The 24604-nt window shown below is 32.1% G+C and overlaps 1 long non-coding RNA gene and 1 pseudogene across 1 annotated transcript in view; one reads left to right on the forward strand and one right to left on the reverse strand.

The window, feature by feature from the left end:
• The window catches only part of LOC150013008 (uncharacterized), a 493123-nt gene that overhangs the window by 313014 nt on the left and 155505 nt on the right, over positions 1–24604 (forward strand). Inside the window, exon 4 of the long non-coding RNA XR_016510792.1 lies at positions 9694–9743. This is a non-coding gene — a long non-coding RNA (uncharacterized LOC150013008). The remainder of the gene's footprint in view (positions 1–9693; positions 9744–24604) is intronic.
• LOC150013011 (small ribosomal subunit protein uS5 pseudogene) lies at positions 2176–3108 on the reverse strand (annotated as a pseudogene).

Raw genomic sequence — 24604 nt, forward strand, 5'->3', positions numbered from 1 at the left:
TATTAAAATCAAGTGACAATAACAAAAACTTGTATCCTTTCTTCAAGGAGAAAGATTACTCAATATTCACAACTTTGCCAAAGAGAATATAGATATAATATTAGGTATACATGTATGTAGACATATACATACTTGCATTCTTTGCCCCTTTTGCAGCAGAGAGAAAGAAACTAATATATTTTTTCTACATATATGTTTACGAAGGTGGGCAATTATACCACTACTATTATGTATCCTTTGACTCTTGACTATACAAATAAAAGTGAAAACAGATAAAATCCAGAGTAGCTGCATATATGTACTTTCTAAATAGTTTAATCATCAACATCATCACCATTGCTGGATATTTGTTTAACCCTTACTGTGAGCCAAATGTTTCTACATGCTTTGCATGTATTATATCAGTTAATCCTTGTGATCAGTATGAACTCTTTGTACCTCCCTTTGATGAAACTGAGCCTTAGAAGAATTTTAACATTACATTTTTAATATTACATTCAAATAAGATACGTTCAATTTTGTGACAAAACCTTATCCATATTTTATTTTGGTGTATGTATTACTAATAAAGTTGATCATTTTATGATGTTTATTGGTCAGTTGAAACAATCCATGCAATTTCATCTTTCTTATTTATAGGTCATTAGATACAGAAATATTTGCCTCTAAAGATATTACATCTCAAAAACTATACAATAGTGAAACAGCATACAACAAAATTTTATCTGGTATATGATTAACTTTTAATATTTAAGAGTAAAAACAGCACAAAATAGCATGAGACAAATGAATTCAGGAAAATCCTCTTAAAGATATTATACATTTCTTCCATAAAAAAATTAGATTTTTGGTTGCATTTATATTAACTTTTTTTCGTGATTTCCTAATATATATTTTTATTTTCAAAAGGTTGTTGTTCATTTAAATCTGTATCTCTTTCTTCTACCTCTCTTAAATATAGGACAAATAATACTGATTTGTGCCAATTACAATAGGTCATGTGAGTTCTAAGTCCTCACTCAGCCCATGGAAAATAATGATTCGTGGCAAGTTAATCAGTGATATATGACAACATGAAGCACACATTGTTACAGTGATATTTCAAAATGTTTTAACAGCATTATATTGCTTTTGAAGTAATTATGACTAGTATTCACAAATATAGTATTAGGGTTTATGTGTCATTAGATTTTTCTTTTTTTGTAATTTGAATGCAGTGGATTGTAAGACAAACCATTATTTTATAGAGGTTTACAAAGGAAAAATAGAGCTAAATTACTCCATTGGGTATGCATCTTGATTTTAGAGATGCTAAAATTTGTAAAACAAAATATGGTAAGCACATGTAGCAGTGATCATTACCATTGGAAGAATCATGAAGTTGTTTTTATGAGTGAGGGAAATAAGCTCAAGCATGCAGGGCTGATGGGAGTAAAAACTGGTGCATTCTTTCTGGAGGTCATTTTGGTAATACCAATTCAAAGCTGTTAAATCATTCATCTTTTGATTCTGTAATTTCTCTTATCCAAAAGAAATAGTGAGAGACACACAAACATTAGGAGCCCCTTCTACATGTTAGGCTTTGTTCTAAGCACTCACTATATATTAGAAAAGGGAGCAAAAATCCATACACTTGGTGAAACTCACATACTAAAAGAATATAGAAAGTGACTTGGTATATTGCACCGTGGGGAAAAAAAAAGATTATAGAAGAGTATTTGAAGTAAGATTCTATTTTGTAATGTTGTAGAAATATTGTAAATACCCCATGGCAAGTAATTGGCCAATACGTTTAGCCAAATGAGTTTTTATTTACATTTGGGTTTTAATTCATAAATTTTATCCAGATTTTATTATTAAAAATGTGAATAACTCACATGGTCATGTTTCTAATTTACTAACTAATCTATGAGTCCTATTTTTACATTGTGCAAATCTTTACTTGTTCTCAAAACAGTCTTTGCTAGATTCTAAGCTTTGAGAGTCCAGTACTGGGTATGTGATTCTGTTGAGTGAGCACTGACTCAGTGGTTCTCAAATGGGGTGTTCAGATCAGCTCCATCAACATCCTCTAGAACTTGTCTGAAATGCAAATTTGGGGAATTTATTCTTCTATTGATTTGGAAACACAGAAGGGAGAACCCAAGCCCTTCAGGCATTCCTTTTTTTTTTTTTTTTTTTAACATGCTTAATTCACTTTATTTTCCTTGTACAAAATTATGTGGTGGCCACAGCTGGAGCCTGGGTCCTCTGCGCAGAAACTCTGGCGTGGGTCTTTACAAGATGATCAGTGAATTCCTGACAGGGAGACTTGGTGAACACAGTCTCTTTCCAGAGATCTGGGGTGAGATAGCTGTAAGTCTTAGAGATGGCATCAAAGGTGGCCTTGGCAAAGTTGCCCAGGGTGTCAGTGCAGCCCCTGGCTGAGGTATAGCAGTCATCGATACCAGCCATCATCAACAGCTTCTTGGGCACAGGGGCTGAGACAATACCAGTGCCCCTGGGGGCAGGAATGAGGCGCATCAGCACAGAGCCACAGCACCCAGTCACCTTTCAAGGGACGGTGTGGGGCTTGCCAATCTTGTTCCCCCAGGAGCCTCGCCGCACAGGGACAATAGAGAGCTTGGCCAGGACGATGGCCCCACGGATGGCAGTGGCTACTTCCTTTGAGCACTTAACACCCAGACCAACATGTCCATTGTAGTCCCCAATGGCGACAAATGCCTTGAACCGGGTCCTCTGACCTGCACGTGTCTGCTTTTGCACAGGCATAATCTTCAAAACCTCGTCCTTAGGGGATGCCTCCAAGAAAAAGTCAATGATCTCAGATTCCTTGGTGGGCAGAGAAAAAAGATAGATCTCTTCCAGGGACTTGATATTCATGTCCTTGACCAGGCGGCCCAGCTCGGTGAGGGGGATCCCCTCCTTGTCCTTGGCCTTACCTCCGCGAGCTCCACGGCCTCGACCCCGACCCCGGCCGCGACCTCGGCCCCGGATGCCGCTGCCAAATCCTCCTTGGAAACCGCCGCGGCCTCCCATTCCGGGGCCCCTGGGGCCTCCAGGCCCTCCCGCAGCACCAACATCATCCTCCATTTGGTGTTTCCTGGAGGGAAAAAAAAAAAAAAAAAGCCAGGCATTCTGATGTGCTCTGAAGTTTGAGAAGCAATGTAATATAATAACTCATACTCAGTTGGAAGGAGGCAAACTAATGTTTGCTAGGCAGCTAACAGGAATCAGTCACCACTGTGGGCACTTCAACTATATTACCTGATTTAAATTCTAATAGTGTATAAGACTGTCATTAGCATATTCCTCTCCTGACTAGATCTGTGCCCTTGGGCAAGTTAGTTAATTGCTGTTGCTCAGTTAATTTATCTATAAAATAGATATAATAGAAGTGCCTACCACTTAAGGTTGTTAGGAGAATTAACTTAAACTGACTAGCGTTTGAAAATCCTATAACACTTATAATCCTTACATGTGTTTGTGATCATTATTATTATTATAGTCAACAATCATTATTGAAAAGTTAAATAATTGGCCAGATGTAGTACAGTTAAAATTTGATCCTAGGTTTGATACAGCCTGAATTTGTTCCTAGTTTGGATGAAGATAGACATGCAGTTTTAAAGTGGAGAATATAAAAACTGAAGTTGTTAATATGAATATCTTTAAAACACAAATATATGAGCAGGTTATGTAGCACAGAGAGAGGAGCAGGTAAGAATGGTGTGGGACTGGGAATATTTAACTTTAGTGGCTAATATAATATAATGGAGAAATAATAATAATAATGAGACATGAGCAACACACAGGGCAAGCTGAGTGGTAACATAGCAAAGAAAGAAATGGGAGCAAAAAATTTAGTATACCAGCTTTTTTTTCTAAAGTTTATAAGCTTAAGAGCATTTTATGTAACATTTTCTAATTGAGGTTGGGGTGGGGGACTAGAGTGGAAGAGAGATTGCACAGAGACAGAGAGGTCTTGGGGTATTGCACATAACAAGATCTATGACTATCTTATGCTAAGGATAAAGAAACCGTGCCTTAGAAAGCTTTAAAAACCTTGTCAATATTGCTAACATGAAGATTCTGAGTCATATTTCCTCAACAGGGCATGAGGTCCGAACATGTCCAGAACTATCAATGATAATCTATAGTTTATTAAGTATCCCAGGTGATTTCTATGTGCATTTAGTTTGACATGTACTGCTGTATGTAATATTTTTGTCTCTGAGTTGGTAATTGCCAAGAAAGTGGTCAAAAGAAAAGAATAAGAATACAGGCTTTCAAGGCATTTAATAAATTAGCCAACCATGCAGAATAAGTAGGCCTAAATATGCTATATATTCTCAGACAAGGGAGGAATAACGATCTAATAGAAATAATGGTAGTCACAGAATTGAAGCTCCAAAGCTTATCTGAGCTCTTGCAACAGTTGAAGTGACATGAAAATGAATGTTGCTGTAGTAACCAATTAATTTACATGAAGGTTAAACCAATCCTGTGAACTTTTACACATTTTTACAGCTTTTCTGATATAACCATCTCTGGTAACTAAAGCATCATTATATTATGCTGAGAGTTACAATTTATAATTATAATTTTTTCTTAAATTTATAGGTAATTATAACATGGCAACTTCTATGATAAGCATTATTTGTTTAAAGAAGTACCAATTAGTTGAATGTCAATTTAAGAAAATTATGAAAATGTCACTCATAAAAAAGTTTGGAAGCTCTCTTTTTAATATAACCATTTATAGTTTGAGGCTCTTATTGCCCAGACATATCAACAGAGTAGAAAACATTTTTACAAGATTTCAATAGTTTGAATAATTTGGGGAGGCACGTTTCAGGAGGGCGATGTGTAAGGATCAAAATACCAAACACAAGGATCTATACATTTTATTTTTTATTTTTTAAATCTTTATTGTATTTTTTTTCCATTGCCATTTAATCCCCTTATACTCTTCCCCCCCAGCTATACATTTTATTTATTTTTTTCCCTTTTTAAGTATATTTTATTGATTATATTGTTACAATATTTCCAATTTTTCCCCTTTACTACCCTCGACCCAGCACCCCCATCCCCCAGCAATCCTCCCCAAATCCATGCCCATGGTTTGTACATACAAGCTCTCCCGCTTCACCCTTTAAATTAAGATGTAAATCCCCAACCCCAAAATGGATTATTTAATGTTGTTACTATATCTATTGGACACCAGAAATATTTGTAAAAATAACTTTCATTTTGTACCTCTTTACTGAGGGTAAAACTTTATTTAGGAGTTTTAACACTTTGGTGTTCTGTAAGCACAATTTCCATACAGCTATTCAGTTACAAAGATTTTAATGGCACCACTGCAAAACAGCAGAACACAATTTTCAGCTTATTATATATTTTTTGTTTTCTAAACATGCATTTTGTAATGTAGTAGTTTTCAAATAAATTTCAATTATATAATGAAATCCACACAAAAGACCTGGGAGGTTAATGGTTTGTCTTGATGTTAATTTACCAATGTCTTTTCTCAGCAGATTTTAAATTATGGAGAACAGTGATATTTTTATTACTTATATTTCCCCTAACATATCAAGCATGTCAATGCATAGTGGAAGATTAATAAATTCAGACAAATTTGAGTACCCAAAGAATATGTCACATAATTTTCTAGCACAGTAAAAATGTATGCAAATTATTTAACCTATCAAACCAATAGGGTGATATAAGGCACTTTTTTTCAATAGCAGCTTTATTGGGATATGATTCACATACAATAAAATTCACCTTTTTCTGCACAACCTTTTTAAGCGTACAATTCATTGGATTCAGTATATTCACCATTGTACAAGCAACATTTACTATCTAATATTAGAATGCTTCCATCACTCAAAAAGAAATCCTGTACTCATTCGCAGTCATTCCCATGCTCCCAGCTCTCAGTCCCTAAAAACGACTTAACTGCTCTCTGTAGAGTTTATTTCTTGCTCACAGTCAAGAGATAATCCATCCAAAGCTGAGATGACACTCCCTGTTGTCCAGGATTAAGTGTCTTCCTGTCTTATCACTCTACATAGAAGTTTCAGGGAACAAGGAGGGGAGCTCCAGGCATTAATTCTGCATTGTAGCCAAAAATTAATGGGGAAAATGGACAAAGGTGGGTATATTCCCTACATGCAGTGACACTTTCTAGATTTGTTCATTCTACTTCTACAAATATGCTTTTGCCAAAATTTAGTATCATGCTACAGAGAATAAGGACTGTAGCCTTTATTCCAAGTAGCCATGTACCTAGCTAAAAATCAGGCATCCTCTTTCTAAAAAAAAGGTAAAATGGATATTGGGCGATAACTAGAATTTTCTGCCATAGTGTTAAACCCACTTGAACTTATTTAAAACTTGTTAAGCTGAGTTTGAAATACCTTAAAGAACAATCCTTAGAAAAGATTACAGACAATTATGGCAGAATATCTACTGGCTTTTGATACTGGCAATACAACACAAAAACATTAAATATAATATCAGTAACCAGGACATAAAAATCTATGAGAGCAGACTATATTTATCTTGTTCATCACTTTAAACTCATATTCTAATACATTAGTGGGTGACACATAGTTGTTCGATAAATATTTGTTGAATAAATGAATTAATTACTAACCTAACATTATATAGTATGTTATAGTTACACAATAGATTTACATAGGTTACCTAATCATTGGATGAGTATAAGTCTCAAAACCCATCACTACCTTTCATTCCAACCTTCTGAGGGTTTATGATCTGCTTTGAAAAAAGAAACCTAGGTACTTAATAAGACATTGAGATAATCTGGGTGTATTGAGCTTAGGTAAAATCTATCATATATAGGTACCAGGACAGTTTTCTTCTCAAAGGCCTATCCAGAAATTTCTTTATTGTAACATTTAAGTATTCATTACTTATTTATTGAGAGTTTTCAATATGCCAGCTTTCACTGAAAGAGTCTTTTTTTTTTTTGCCTCTAAACATGTTGTCTACAATTTTAAGACTTTTATTTCTGAGCTGACAAGCTTGACAGTCTTGAAAGAAGAGTTCAGTTAATTTTTTTTTCTAAATGGATAGAAGGCTATCTGGTTTTCAAAAAAAAATTTTAAATAATCTATACCAAAATTGTGCATATGACATAAAATTTATGTATTTTGCAAAATTTTATGTATTCTAATGTATTGGCAGAAAATTCTAGAAATTGAGATGCCTGGTAAATAATGCATAGTTTCAACTAGGCATTTAATAAACTGGGCACTGTGAGGCTGGGGCTATCTAAAATTAATTATAATATATTGGAATTATAAGACCAGAAGGGTTTTAATTTGTTTACTATTCATGTAGATTTAGTCAAAGAAACTAAGAGTGTAGTCAAAGAAATGATTATCTGACATGATGATTCCATGAATTTCTCCAAATGCTAAGTCACATCCAATAAATTTATTCATTAATAGTATTAATTTATAAGAATAATAATTCATGTACAACTTTTCAAGTAATTTACAGTTAATATAAACATTACTCTGAAGCATTTCTTCTTTGACATGGTAGGTTCAGGATATTAGAATTCCAATATTATCATTCATTTTTCTGAGGTTTGTTTACTTGGCTTAGCGTAAGTTCTTACTGAGTTGTTATTCAACCAAAGATAAGTTGTACACATAAGAGAAGTATATCTAATAAAATTCATTTCTCTAGAATCTTATCATATGAAATAAAATTTCCTGAAATGCCTCAAGAATAAACTCTAACCCTGTGACAATATCATTGACTGTTTAATAACCTACCACAAATCTCTCCCATAAAAATAGTTCATCTTACCAATATCGTGTTATAATTGGACTTTCCTCTTTGAATATATCTTGGTACTCAGTATTCTTACTTGACCTAGGCCACATGTTGATTCTAACATTCAACCTTTTAACATTTGCCCCAAATTTAGCTTCATGCACCACTTGGTGAAATAGGAGAGCAGAGGGGCAGTGCACTATAATTCCTTGATTGAGTTTTTGAAGTATAGGTACTCAAATCACATTAGATTCTCAGAAAAGGCTCCCTCTTTAACAAATATTGGTAGGAAATAGATCTTCTGAAGTCATCTTCTTACTCAAGCAGGGAAAATGAAAGCAGAAAGCAATAGAAGAATAAACTTGTAAAAGGGCTGGGCAGTAGAGACCTCTACTAATACGAGTAAACTGTGTCTACCAACTTGAGAACAAGGAGACTTGGAGCAATGGCCAGTAATTGGAGTGAAGCACAGTAGACTGAAAATCAGAGACTCAGTCAAGTTTCTGCCACCAATTAGCTCAGTGACTTTGACCAAAAAAATCTGAGCATTCATTATTAAAGATTTTACTCTACAGCTGCACTTCAGTTTGCAGAATAAGAATAATAAATATGAATATGAACATTTAAACCTCAGTACTAGTGAAATCTTGTTTTCCTCTAACATTTCATCAAAATCATATTAGAAAAGTTTTATCTCACCCTGCAGGTAGATTTTTTCAATGTCAGAATCATTTTTACATATGATAATCTCGCCTAAGAGTTAAATACCATTTCTTTGTCAGATAAACTATGTTCTATAATGGTGTCTTTATTTAAAGTAGGAAAAAGTTGAAATAATTTAACACATAGATATCTGAGAAAAACATATCTAAACATCTTGTTTGGAGAAAAAAATTATTCATTAAGGTATTGACATAATAAATATCATCTAAATGTTATAGTTTCTCTCTTCTATTAACTTAAATTGCAATGTATTATGCAGTAGAACACCTTCCTATATACCAGCCATTCATGAGTTTTCTAAAGGGTTCATAAATACTACTAATTTCTTCAATAAGGATAGAGTTTATATCTTCAGTTGCCATCTTTTATTTATATAGAACAGTACCTGCCTAGAAATAAGCAAATGTATGGCTTAATAAGTGTTTTGATTAGTAAGTTACCACTGTATCAAAATGATTTTTTAAAGCACATTCACTGTTAAATATGATTATATGTGATAATAAATTGCTTGATTTAAACACAATAGTATTAACCAATGTCATGTAATGTTATGGTTAAACTAAATATTTTAAACAATTTAAGATGTAAACTAAATTATGTAGTACAATGCAGTCTTTAAAATTATGACAGGGTATTTATCTTTATTGTGAATTATATATTATCAATGATTAAAACCTATTAGACAAATATAAAATAGAATTATACTATGATAACCACATTTATGTTTGTGTGTGTGTACACACACTTGCATGTGTATATGAGTGTGTGTATATTTGATACTCAATGTAACTGAGAATCTTCTCTAAAATAATGTATGTGAAACACATTTTGCTTACAAATGTGCCATTCAACTACTGTAATCTCAAAGCAAAACAGACAATAAGAATTCTTGACTTGTTTGTCATCTCTGCATTAAAAACCCCAAATTAGAGTAACTAATCTTAAATCACAATAGTTTGATGTGAGTGGAATAACTGTACTGCTATTTCTGACAAATATTATAGTCGAAATTGTTGTGAAATTACATGTATACTAATTACACATAAGCTATAATTTTTCCATAATATTGAATGAATATTTAACATTTTATGGTGATTGAATTAAAATGCAATACCAGTACTAACAGAGAATGCTTTTGGTTGTATTTTCTAGGTCTCAGGGTGGCAATTTTCTTTTGTGAATTCCTAACCTGTGAGCTTATGGTAAGATTATAATTAATATACTAAATTTTAGAGCTTTTTTTCTTTATCTGCTCAATCGTGTTCAGTAAATGTAATAGTAAAAAAAGTGCATGATTCACCTGATACTCTACCATATGTTTTCATCAATATTGAAGAAACTATGTGATGATTTCTATTAAAATATTTATGTTCTTGGGTATATTATAGTAATAGAATCATTTGACATAGTCTTTGATAGGTTACTAAATGAATTTGAAGGCATCATTCTGAAAGGTGAAGATTTATAACATTGGAAAATGGTTTTTATACATGAATGACAATATTATATATTAAAAACTTGATAGTGAGTTCTATTTGATGCCAATGAATAGAGACAAAAAGTTATTGAAAGCAAAATTTATTTTATCCCTTGTCAAGATTTATCAAAATATGTTCTTCTACATGAGCTTGATGCTAGAACTTGAGAGATTTGGAGGTAAAGTACGTAAGTATGGAAATAGAAATGACACAAAATAACCAGTGACTTCTAAAGTAGCATTTTGGGCATTATGTATTTGTTAATTTCTATGGTTAAATGCGTTCAACATTAGTAAAAATGTAAATCTGGATAACACTTATGATTGAATACCACGGATTATAAGTAAATATAAATTTATTTATGTTGTGAAACTGATGAAGTTATTGTTTCATAAGACAATTTCCAGAGTTTATCTGTTCCATAATAGTAAACACGATAAAGATTTAGATTAACATAAAATACAGATAACATGGACATGTTTTTATTTTATATTTGGGGAAAAATATATCCATGGAAACAAAGGCAATTGACTAAAACTGCTGTTGATTTGGTCATACAGCCTTACTGAAATGTATCTTGAAGAAATAATTTAGTTGATGTCATGTAGGCAACTAACACCTCTGGTAACTCTAAGGTGTACTTTTTGGTTACATTTAGAGACTCTCAACAGTGATTATTAAAAACAAGTGTTATTAAAAGCAAGGGGAAATTTCTCTGCTCTACCATAAGGACTTTGCTGGTAATGGAATAATTTTTTTATGAAATATATTATCTGGATATGCATAAAACAATAATTTTATCCCCAAGAAATATTTTGAAATTTTAGCTTATATTTCACAAGTATACTTTACTGAATTTATCTCACAAATCATTTCAACTCGTAAAACATTACGGAATTGTTAGAAAACTTCCTATCATCTTCAATCTTTTTAATTTTCATATGTAAACAGTATACGTAGAGAAAATTGCTCATATCCTAAGTGTAGTATCAGTGAATTATCACAAAATGGATGTTCCCATATGACTTGTACTCACCACAAATTAAAAATCCAAAAGATAGGACATTGTAGTTCCACTCCCTTGCTGTTCTAGTGGCCTATACCCACAGAGGATAAGTATGACGGTGGCTTCCAGAAGGACAAATTCTTTGCCTCCTTTTTTACATTTTATGAATATAATCATAAAGTAAATACTGTTTTTGCTTCTTGGGTTTGATATTACATTTGCAAGATTATGTACAGTGGTAAATCATTTATTCTTACTGCTGTATAGTATTGAACTGTGTGAATATACCAAATTATAACTCTTTCTACTATTTATCAGCATCTGGGTAGCTTCCAGACTTTTTAGCTCTTATGAATAGTGGTCATAAAGACACTGGAAAATGTCTTTTAGGGAACACATGCATGTATTTTTTGGGTGTATAAGACATGTTCTGCTTTAATACAGACTGGCAGTTTACCAAAGTGATTTTATTAATTTTTTACAGCAGGATGTGAGAGTTTGTTGCTCCATGTACTCTCTAACACTTGGAATTTTTCATTCTTATATTTTAGCCATTCTAATCTTTGTGTTAGGATATTTTAATTTGAATATTTTGAAGGCTAATGGTATTAAACACCTATCTTTATGCTTATTTGTCATGATTAAAATGACTGTTTGTCATGTGAATATTCTCCTTTTTGACATATCTGTGTATTTTGATTTTTTTCTAATATATAATCTATTCTTTTAATTACATTTACCTACCCCTGTTTAATATATACTTAAATATATTATATATAAATAGATGTGTGTGTGTGTGTGTGTGTGTGTAATGGGAATTTAATCCTTTTTGGATATGTGCAGTGATATGTTTGGTCTGGCTCAGACTGATTCACATGAGCCAACTGTTGAAGCATCAAGAATTTTGAGAGCAACTTTGTACTTTGAGAATCTGCTGTGGTAGAAATATTTATACTACATACATTGACAAACAATAAACAACAGGGCTTTACTCTCTCTTATGGAGGTCTAACTGTTAAACATTTACTAGTACACAGCTGGATATTCAGTGGATTTTCTCATTAGTCTCCTGATGGTGTCTTTTGATGAATAGAAATTATTAATTTTAATTTACTCTAGTTTATTAGATTTATTACTTGGATGATTAAAGGTTATTTTTCTCTGTCCTAGTTAAGAAATATTTGCCTTTTCCATGGTTGTTAAGATGTTTTTCTTATGCTTTTCCTAAAAGTTTTGTTGTTTAAAATTTCACATGTGACTACCAGGTTTTAAAGATATTGTTCTATGCTGTTATCTTGTGCATTTAGTATAGTTAGCTGTACAGGTTTAATTGGAATAGTTATTGCTCTGTGTATATTTCATCATTTTATTATTAAACTAATTATAATGATGAAGTCACTGATATTTGTTTATTTAATAATTTAATGTTGCTATTACTAAGCAATTTATAGAATTTTATAAAGTTAGCATAGGTATTCATGCTTTTTATACTCCCAGTGTCACATACCACAATCACATATGTGGCCATTATTTTGAAATAAGTGTTCAGCAGCATAAAATATTAATATTTGACTCTATTCATAAATGCCTTATGAAAAGTTATTTTCATTATCTATTACTAAATAAATGCACAGTCTTCAGAATAATATTCTACAGAATCATTTAAAAACTCAGAATATTAGGCTAACCTTTAGGCATTCAATAGAATTATTTATTATTAAAATCTACTTAGTTACTTCCAAAATATTATGTTTAATAAATTGCATAAACATAACAACCATGATAAATACAGCCTATGGGATTAACTACATGATATTATCGTATGCACTTCATTAAGATTTCATTTGCCTTGTGATTTATGCATGCATGTGTGTATAATTTTCAATGAAAAACAAACAGCAGTGTATCACATGCCTGTTTAGTGCCTAATAGGAATGACAGTATAAAAATTTGTATTATTTCTTCCTTAAAAGTCTGAGTGAGTTATGCAAGTATGAATATGTTTGCCATGGACTATATTGTCTTAATATGCTTGCTTTTTGAATTGCATGTGCTTTTCCTCTCAAAGTAATCATCTTGATTTAAATACATTCAACTTTCTCCATAATGGCTGAAATATTTGAAAGATGTAATAAAATATGATGGAAATAAATAATCATTTTCAAATGGAAAATTCAATAGTTTCAATATGCATGTGTCAAATTTAGACTATTTTTTAAAACTCTGGCTCCTTAATCCAAGCCATTTCACTGACTTCAGAAATTTAATTCATAAATTAAACAATGTAAGTGCAATAGCCAACTAAATAATACTGGATTTGTATCAGAGCTATTTTTTTCTTTTAGACTTTTGTCTGTTTTAAGTAGCCATAGTGATGAAATATATAAAGTGTGTACTAATTTAAAGCTAATTAAGTAATTTTTTACTTTTATTAAAATACTACTCTCTGCATAATAAAGCAGAAAGAACAAAGGTAAAACACATAAAGGTGTCTTGAAGAGTAGCCCAAACATTTTATATAGCATTAATAGCTATCTCTAATACTCCACTGGCCATTTCAAAGAGCTAAATAACAAATTTATCTGTAAGATTCAACAGGCTCATACAGGTAAAAATTTCAAGATGTAATTCATGAAAGTGTTCCTGACTCTAAGTGATAGTTAAAGGGAAAAATATCCATTTATAGAGATCACAAATACAAGCAACTGATGTCACTTAAATATACTTTATTTTCAGAGATGACAAAACTTGGGGACATGTAACTAGCATATTATATGAAGGAAAATTGTAGAACATCAATCATTATAAACATGTAAAATATTTTATATGAACTATTTGAATCCAAAATTGAGACTAAAATGTGTAGTATAATAAAATTCTATTATGAGAGCATAAACACACTTTAAAAAGATAAAAAATAGTAAAATATAATCAGAAATAACATAAGTAAAATGTTTTGGTAATATAAATGAAGATTGAACTTGAAAATAAAATAATTGAACCCTCAAAATATTCTGTATATATTTTTAGTTCCTAATCAATGATTTTTTTTCATTGAACAATTAAAACTAGAGTGTTATTTTTTTTTGCTCCCTGAAAAATAGAAATATTTTTTAGTTCCTGTCACAGTCTGCCAATACAAGAGGTTCTATTTTTTTTTTTTCCTATCCAGAAAATCAATTTTACAGGAATTAGAAATTTTGGGTTTGTTTTGGTGAACCAAATATTTGTTTTCTCAAACACAACCCTTTTCCAATCTTCCTCCCTTCTTTCCTCCCTTTTTTCATTTTCCTTCATTTTCCTTCCTCTTTCTTTCTTTCTTTCTTTCTTTCTTTCTTTCTTTCTTTCTTTCTTTTTTTCTTTTTTTTTACTTTCACTAATAAACATTTATGAAGAACTTACTGTGTGCTAGGAAGATGGCTAACATATTACAATAGGGGAACAGACAGGATTTAAATCTTTCCTAACATCACAGTCTAATGAGAAAAATTGATTAAATAAAAACATAATGAAGAGCAATTTTGATAAATGTTACAAAGAAAACATTCTCAAATATAGAATACCTGGAACAAGAGTTGACATTTACGCTAATATTGGGTTGGCCAGAAAAGTCTCTGTTGTTTTTTTTTTCCCCCCGTAAAATAAAGGACGCAGTTTTCATTTCACCAAGAACTATTGATTTGGATATTTTGAGTACATTGGCTCTCTGTCTCATGGTATAACATTCCTTGTTCTCAATTGATGTCCCAATTTGATCGCTATTAATGCTATCAACTTCAACTGGTCTATCCAACCATGGAGCATCTTCCAACAAGAAATCTCCAGCACAGACTTCACAAACCACTTTTGACACATTTGCTCAGTCACAGCACTTTCTCCGTAAACTGCACAAATCTTTTTCTTTCTTTTTTTTTCTTTGTGTGTGTGTGTGTGTTTCAGTTGCTTTTTTACCTTTCTTGAAATATAAAGCATAATATGCTGAAAATGTGTATTTTATTCTACCTTCAATATTAAAATGGCTAAACAAAAATTCACCAATTGTAATATTTTAAAAAAATACATGCTGATGTGAGAGCTGTGAGAATACAATCTAACAAAATTGTTTTGAATGAAGTTAAGGACAATTAAGCACTAGTAGAGTCATCTTATGGAAAAAAAAAAAAAGAAATTCTTGGCCAACCCGATATTTTAAAGAAAAGATGTAGTTCATCACATAGGGGAATAGAGAAGGAAGGGAAGGAGTTTAAAGAGATTTCTAGGGTTTGAGGAAAAGGGGAACTTGGAATGTTCATGGAATTAAAAGAATATTCAGATAGCCTGAGCACAGGAAATGAAAAGGAGAGGGTCTTGAGATGAGGTAAGCCCTGTAGGCCTTAATAAGTATATTGGATTTTTAATAAATGCCATTGGAAGCCATTGAATGCTTTTAAGAAAAATTGTGTAATAACCCCTTTTATGTGTCGTGGAGAATGAATTAGTGGGAAGTAACGCTAGAGGTGGGAAGACAGTGTACGGGGAGACATTAGTAGAGTTCCCAGAGAGAGAGATGTGATAGTCTGGACCAGATGGGATCACTGAGATGGATTTATGATCTAATTTGGGGACAGAATGAAAAGAACTTAATAATTAACTGGATATAGAGGGTGAAAGAAAAAGAGACAACAAACATGAGTCCTAGATTTGAGCAATTGATTGTATAGCAAGACCATTTACAACTGAGTTGGTCAAAGTAAAATTGGGAGGCAAGCTCTAGTAAAAAAAATCAGTAAACTCCATATGAGACGAATGGGTGATGTATTGTCTTACCTCTATGCACTCAAGGTATGAATGCAATTGTCACCTCAGATAAAGACCACATTAGGAATAGGGAATGAGACTTCAATAGCGGACATTCTAAGAATTCATTTTAGCTATTGGTCTGGCAAACCAGGCTATTTGAGTTAACATCCCAGATTAATGTTTATAGACACATGTATGAATTGATGCTGTAAAGCATATGGTTATTGTAAGGACATAAGCATTCTACAGAATGAGGCTGAGATTATTTATTTAATACGAGAGACTCCAGCAATCTTTGGAATTTTAAAATGAGTCTATAGTGAGATCCAGATAGTACGCAGAAGAAAAGATGTAGCAGAGTGGGTTTTCTTTTTAAAGAAACACTGGGAAACATGGGAAAATATTAGTTCAATCACCTTAGAATTTCTAAATTTTACATGACCTTTTACAGTTGAACATAAATAAAAGTAGAAACAATGTGGGAGGACAAATTTACTGGAATAAGTGGAAATTGAAATATCTCTATAAATTTCTGTCATCACCATTATCTAGCTCTAGAAAATCACATCGCTCAACCTGAGTGATTCTTGTAGGTGAGAAATGAAAACAACATTTTCCATCATTTCATTAACTTTCAAAGAGGTGTCCATACATTCACATCTGACTGCCATGACAAAGTTGAAAGCATGGAAACCAAACCTTGCCTGCCGTTCCTTATAGCTTTTTGTGAAGGCGGGATGACGGGCTGTCATCCAACTGTCTTGGCAGCGTGCAATCCCTCTTGCCTTGTTTTACTTACTTAACAACATAAATATATCATAATTTACATCCATCTGCAATACCACAACCTGACCTATACTCTGACACATTTTACATGGCAATTTGATTTTTGATTTTAGAATTTTTTTTGCATTTAATTCAGGCAACCTCATGGCTCAGGAATGTATTTTATGATTGTACTATAGAGAGATCCGAATAATACCTTTAAAAGGAAGAGGAGGCAATCATGGGATCCTTACCACTGACAGATCTGAATTTAAGTCTGGTATATCCCTGACTATAATCTTGAAGTCAGCAAATAGCATTTAGCTATAATTAATAGATGAAGGAAAAACTTGGCATTTAATCATAGGGCTTCTCGTTTGAAAAGCTCCTCTTTACCCATGATAACCATAATTTATGCTGGCAGCAGCAGAATTAAGATATGATAAAAGCCAGAAAATTAAAACTTTAATTATCTCAGAATTTGATCTATCAGTTATATATAATAAATTTTCAATCTCAGATTCAAATAAATAGGCTAAGTATGTTTATTTAAAATATCTTGTTAGATATTATAATGACATATCCAGTCAGTTTATTTCAATATGTAATTATTATAAAACTAAAAATATATTCTCTTCAATGCCAAACACTCCAGACTATGCATTTATTTCAACTATTGCATCTTATTCCAATCTAGTGGGTTATAAGGAGGGATAATGCCAATATGAACACTTTGTTATCTTGAAAAAATGAGTAAAATATATTTTATTTATTTTACTGCATTCAAAAAGTAAATATATTTTAAGTCAATTTGATAAGTTTCTATTATCTGCCTAAAGCAAGGAAATGAGTATTTTAGCCCATAAGTAAATTATAACAAGAGATTATAAAGGTATCAATACAAATTTGACATAGAGATTCTGCTGGTTCCCTAGCACTGTTGTCAAGTGCTCTGTAATGGACAATAATCTGTATCATTGCAAGAGGAAATGGAATAATATGGAGGGTGGGGGAAATCCAAGGAAAGTTTATTATTGCTCCAAAATATATAGCAACTTTTAACAGACTGAGTAATTATTATTCTGTTGATATTTCTATTATACTGAGTATTTTTATTTATAGGAGTTAATGGAGTGTGTGTCTGTGACAGAGGAAGAGAGATTGTAAATTCTGCAAGTATTCTGAAACAGCATAATTGAGACCCACTTTTCCACTACCTTTGCCTCCACCTTAAAATACCACTTAATAATATCTTTAAAATAATGTCATTTTATAAGTATAGATTTGTAAAATGAGTTTTTATCCCAGCTATAAAACTTATAAAATGAATTTAGCTAACGTAGACTTTCTCCCTGGAAGTGTTATATAAAAAATATTAGCTAAGTGGGCTTTTTATTTTAGTAAGTCTTTGAAACCAAGACTTAAGATATTAAAGTGTACTTCTCTTATTATAAGTAATGATGTTTATAATCAACATATCTAAATTCAAACACTAATCTTTATGAGGTTTATCTCTAACTTCAAGAGATTCTAGCATGTCTTTTATTAATAAGATCATTTTTTATATTCATACGATCTGTGCCTCTTCTAGATTATAAATCTGTATAGAGATGGCATTACTATGCCATCATTATTTTAGTATGTTTGCCATAGCAAATGTTTATCATTGAGAACATTTTATTATTTTATTTCATAGATGTAGTATTCAAAATGGATAGTTCATTTTCATGCATACATATACTTTTACTATATTTAAATATACTTTTAGCTTTTAACACAATCATTGAAGTAATATTGTTCACTTCAATTTATTCATAAAATTTAATTTTATTCATAATCTTGTATTGTTTCTTAAAAATATTAAGTGAAGAAGTCAAATTTTCTTCTAATGTATATTTCAAGCATGTCATGTAAAATGTTTTATAAAAGGCTTACCATGCAAAATTGTTTTGAATACTATTGCTAGAACATTTGCCCACGCATGAAATGGAGATATAACTACAAAATTTTCAGGTCAGACTGCAGCATAAGGAAAAGGTTGAATATAAATTAAGGATGAAATCCAATATATTGAGAGGGACTTCATTTTCTTCTTGAGAAATCAACAAAGGACACACTTATAAAACTTGGTGTAAAATAAGTAATAAAAAAAATTAACTTTACCAAGGGCATATAACCAAAGCACTGACTTGTTTATTGTTTTATTTCAAACTTTTGGAAATTATTTTATTAATAATATATACACAAAGCATTAAAAAACACAGCATATATTCTGAAGGGCACATGGAGACAGAATTTCACCAGGGACCAAACATATGAAAATACTCATTCTCTAACGTGTTCAACAATGTCCTGTTGAAAGTAAGCCATGTGCACCATACAGTGCCAAACACTGGGCTACAGACTAAGAGCTCATTGTAACCTCCCAATCAACCTTCTGAGTAAATGCTGAAACATTTGAGACTTCTGCCCAAATACCACTGATTTTCCAGATAGAAGAAAAAATTATTTTACCCTGTGCATGGGAAAAACATAATCTATTCTATCCAAAGAGAGCTGGCTATAAGTAAGATAAAGAATAATGGAGGAAATATGATAGTGACAATGGGTAACAGACTTGCTAATCTGTGATAGTTAATAGCTCAGGATTCTATAGTCTATCATCATCTACTCCTAGGTGGGGCTCTCTTCCTTTGCTTTTTCCTGTAAATGTTTCTTAGTTACTTTAAGAAAACTTTGTGTTTTAGACAGAAGGATTTCCCACACTCAAGAGGGAAAAGCCATGATATTTATATCACCTAGAGAGATGTCACATGATTTTGATGGTGATAACTACTTAGAGTCCCAGGGAAAGCCAATATAGTTGGGAAAATGGCAAAGAAAACAAACAGAAATATGGCCGTAGTTGCACATTCTCTTCGACTTGTGTTTTTTCTTTACAGAATATTGGGTAAATAGAGTTAGGATGAATTTGTTACAAAGAGTTCCCAAAAGATTTGCAATATCATCTGTGATTATAAGACATTAGCATGATTTATTGACCAAGAAAAAAAATAGAAAGCTTCATTCTCATTTTAGGGAGAATTTTGAAAGAATGAAGTAAAGTTATAAAAGTTACCTAGGTGAATTAGAACTTTCAGGACCTTAGTAATTAGAAAAACTAATACATCCAGAGTGATTCTATTTATGTAAATATATCACATCTGCCTTGAAATAATTAGAGTCAAATAAATTAAGGCAATTGTGTATGTGAAGAGGAGAGGATGAGAACATTTCTGTATTGAGAATTATTACAAGAGTCAATGGGACACTCTTAGACATGTGAAACTGATGCCTTGGTATAAAGACTGCATATGTGCCTTTGGAACTCATGGTTTTGAGTGTTGTATTTGAGATCAGGTCACTGAGCAACTTTCATAATAGAAAGAAGAAAACCAATAGAACTTAGAACTTGAAGGAAAAACAGAGAAGTAGAGGGGAAAGAGTAGTTTCTCCAGCCAAGGGGCCTATATTCAGATTCCAGCTCAGCCATTTACTCTTTCGATAACCTGGGCAAGGTGTTTCTACTCTTGGCCTCATTTTATGATAATGATAACAATAATAGTAACAACATCAAAAAAAGACCATTGGATTTGACCAGAAAATAGTCATTAAAATATTTGTAATTTATCTACCAGGTTGACTTTTTTCCTTAAGTATTTTGACAAACTGATATATTGACTATGTCAATATATGTGACTATTTACTTACCTTTACAATTGGGTAATAAAGGTTATTTATATAATTATTCTGTCTCTGGTGGTAACATAATAGTAATAATATTAATAATAATAATACATATATAAAACTCTTAAATATTATTTTTAAAACCAAAAGAATTGTTAAAAAATGTCATCTGAATGTTTTTGTATCAAGTAGAAGAAGAAATAGAAACAATGAAAAAACACTAAATTCATTTTAAGACCCTTGGGTGTTCCTATTTTTATGTTCTCTGACAGATAACAGAGTCTTTAAATTTGGTTGTGAAACATTATAATTATACCAGAAAAGAAAACTGAAAACACTTTTAGCTATTTATAAAAGAGACCTGATTTTAAAAGGAAGTAGATATTAAAGAGTCCATTGGAAAAACTATGTATGAAACAAAATCATCTGAGAATAAAGCAGGAATGTAATGTAAGGGGAAGGTAATAGTTGCCTATTTGGTTTAGAATGACATAGGTTTAGCTAGTTGATGCTGACAGACAACATTTCAAATCAAAGAGTGCATCTCCAGGAACAACCAGTGCATTCTGGTGGACACACTGCCAGAATGGTAAGAGTTCAGACTTCTTTTATGGCCTGACTATGACCTTTCTCTTTAATCCAGGAATGGCCTAGTCAGTGAAGTAATCATTGTTTGCTAAAACTACATTGTGATGAAAATAATAATAATATAGTTGCTCACTTCTTAAAGGCTGTGGTACTCTCTGCTTAACGGTTAAAAAATCAAGATAAACTTATGTTCTCAGAGAATAGGGAGCTGGAAAATTAAAGGTAATATTATTTCTTCCAGCCAGTCTTGGTGAATTTATCTTTTAAAAAATGAGTTTAAAATACTGTTTAGCAAAGTGCTTTACATCCATTCAATCAAAATTTTGTATACTACCTAGCAAAAATAATTACATAACTGAAGATACAGACAATATTATTACATAATCTTAAAAGTTTTTCTTCTACGGAACTGTACACAATATATATATGTATGTGTGTGTGTGTGTGTGTGTATGTGTGTATTTTAATCTATTTCACTGAATCTGTAGTCTGAAATTTGTCACCTTTACATTAAATGTATGTTATATTAATTCTACCAAAGTAATTTTATCTTTCATCTATAAAAACATATATGAAAAATACTTATATTTGTTTGAATTTTCAAACAACTCTAAAAAATTTATTTCACTATACTATTGTTTTGTCATTTAAATACTCAAGTTTGCAGTGAACAGTGGCAAAAATGGTTTTCACCATGATTTTTTCTTTTATAATTTCTATGAATATTGATATGTTTTCTCCTAAAATTAGAACTTAAAAGAAAAAACTGAAAAGGAATATGTTTGTTAGTATTTAGTGACAAGGAATACAAAGAATTCAGAATGTAAGTCAAAAACTCATTAAAGGCAGACAGAATCAACCATAGGTTTCTAATTGAGTACTTTTTTCCAGAAAATAATCCCACCGTCATTTCCAACCAGGCAGCGTTGCTAAGTGAAATTAATTCCATGTTCCATTTTTATGTTTCCTTCTGTCAAATTTAGAAGGCAACCTGACAGTTATCATTAAGATTTTCTTGGAAAAGAAGTGCTAGAACATAAGAATACAAAACTATTAAAACCATTTTGAAAGCATAATGGTTTAGACAATTGTATGCAAGTTTAGTGTGTAGGACATTTCTCAGAGGAAGTTTGTTAAAGTACAGCTTTTCAGGTACCCTGCCATCAGGGTGTCTGATTCAGTGCATCTGAGGCAAAGCCTGGGAAGTGGCATTTTAATAAGAATTCTGAGGTGGTTCTGCTGCAGGTTGTTTTTAGATCACCTTCTGGGAAACTATTTTTGGAAGGAATGAAGGAGATAATTCTTTTCTGATATGAAAAGCAAAGTGAAGAGAAAAGTAATTTTAAAAAATAAAGAAGAGACAGTAATATGGGAGGAAGGGGAGCTCTAGCTTGAAATTTTAAAAATAGTGATTTTCCATTACCTGGATTTAGAAGTGGGGAAACTGAGACATTGTAACCATGAAAAGAACCACCCCCAGGTCTGGGCTGCCTGTTGGGGCAAAAGCCAACCTTGTGAGACAGGAGCTAAGGATAAGGACAGTGGTTTATTCAAGTTGCTGGTAATTTGTGAAGGTAGGGACACTTTTGTCTTTAAAAACTCATTTGCACAATCTCAGCAGGCAGAGGCTTTTAGAAGGATGGGAAGGGAAAGAAGAACAAAGATCAGGGGAGGGGGATGTGAAGTGCTGCTTCTCCCAAGAAGTGGGAGCATGGGAAAGTGGGGGCTGAGGTAGTGCAAATCTGCCCCTTCCTGAGCTTCCTCCTCTGTCTTCAAACAGGAATTTGTAGGTTTACTATGGATACACATGGATCCTCATAGCTGGCTCCACGCAGGCTTTTCTCCCCCCAAACAGACTTCTCTAAGCTGGAAAATTAAGACTAGATAAGAAATGAAAACACAGGGCTGTATTATATATGCTAAGAAAACAGAGGGTTTGCTGGGGCCTTGAGAAAAAGCAGAATACACACCCCTCGTTGTTTATTAAAATGTTAAGTCACGGTTGCAGCACAGAGTGACTGACTTCTATTTTTATTCTTCTTTTGAATTTCTAAAGATATTTTCCTTAGAAAGTTGTTAACTAGTATTACTACATAATGTTTTCTCCAAGGAATAGGAAAAATGCACATGCACTCACACTTTTAATTTTATAATAGTATCCAAAGAAAATTTCCTCTTTGGTGGTATTTTTACTTACCTCCTGGAGGCTCACTCTTCCTCTTCTCATGCACTCTTATCTGCTAGTAGGTGCTCAAATATCACAAACTGATGATTAATATTTGATTAGTATTTTGAATGAAAGAAATTCAAGTGTGATATCTCTCAAAAGCATTTATATTTTAATTGTGAAATGTTTAAAAATGCAAGTCTCGTTTGGAAAAGGGTTTCATCATGCAATTAAAAAAAAAACCTGAATTTAAAATTACAGACCTGGAATTAATAAAAAATATTTTAACTATGTGATGCATGAAAACTAGCACTCTAACTCAACACATTTACAAATCATGTGTTATATATATATTTTTTTTACTTGGCACACCAAATCCTAAATCAAAATCTCTGAACTCTGCTTAGTTAATTCTCTATCCAGCCATTTGACCTTTCTACCTACTGCTGGAGTAATTCACATGCTTTTTAGTCCATCTTTCCCCAAATCCTTAGCAGACTCTTGGAAGCCCAAGGATGACTTCAGTCATGTCAAATGCGTTAAGGCGATGACATAATCCTGGCCTAACAAGTTGGACAATACATAGAGAAATTTAAGTTCAACTTCTGATGGGCATTTTCAATTAATATTAGTAAGAAACTGGTTCAGTGATGTTTACTTTTTAAATGCCTCACTTAAGTGCTTTAGTCTGATTACTTATGGACTACCTTTTCTTTACACCTTTGAATAGATTGTCCCAATCAAACTAACTCACGCATAATTCTGATTAAATTATCTGTTTGTGAATTCCCTTAACTTTTAATACTTTATACTATTTCCACACTGGTGCCTTCTCTTACTCCCAACATGTCAGAAACAAGTAATTTAGTTGCTAAGACTTTTTCATTTGTCAAAAGACAAACTTATCAACCTCTATAAAAATGTGTATGTTATCTTGCTCCCTGTTTGATATACCATGAATATCTGGGGGAATCAAGATTAGACTTTTGTCAATATAACTTTTTGATAATAAGGTGGAAAGAAAAGCAGTAAATGTATTGGAAAAAAGAACTTTAAAGCACATTTAAGCTTACTAAAGCCTTTCAATAGAAAATATCTAATTCTGGTAGTAATAAAATGGCTGGAATTTTTTTGTAAAGCTGAACAGAATTCAGTGTCTTATATGTCAGCTTTACATGACATATTATTAATAAACTGCCATTGTTATCACTTGATAACAATCTTTGGTGACTGCCTATTTTTGAACTTGAAACTTAAATGTGTTTTCTTAAGTAATCTTTATTTTGTGAACCAGTTTCTCATTTCAAATACATTTTTTTCTGATCTGTAGAAATTACTGTGTTATTTAATTAATTATTTCAATTTCATTATACTAATATACCCTAAAAACCACTAAAGAATTCTGTAACTTCAGAAAGATAAATAAATCGAAACAGTTTTTTATGTAACTGAAGTAAGGGCAGAGTAAAAATTCAGAAAGGAAGTTTACTTTAAATGTAGTAACAAAATGAGGAAGTTGTTAAAATCCATTTTCTCAACTGCAGAGGTGACTTA

Source organism: Furipterus horrens, unplaced genomic scaffold (genome assembly GCF_987537825.1).
Source record: "Furipterus horrens unplaced genomic scaffold, mFurHor1.1.pri manual_scaffold_4, whole genome shotgun sequence".
NCBI classification, from domain to species: Eukaryota; Metazoa; Chordata; class Mammalia; order Chiroptera; family Furipteridae; genus Furipterus; species Furipterus horrens.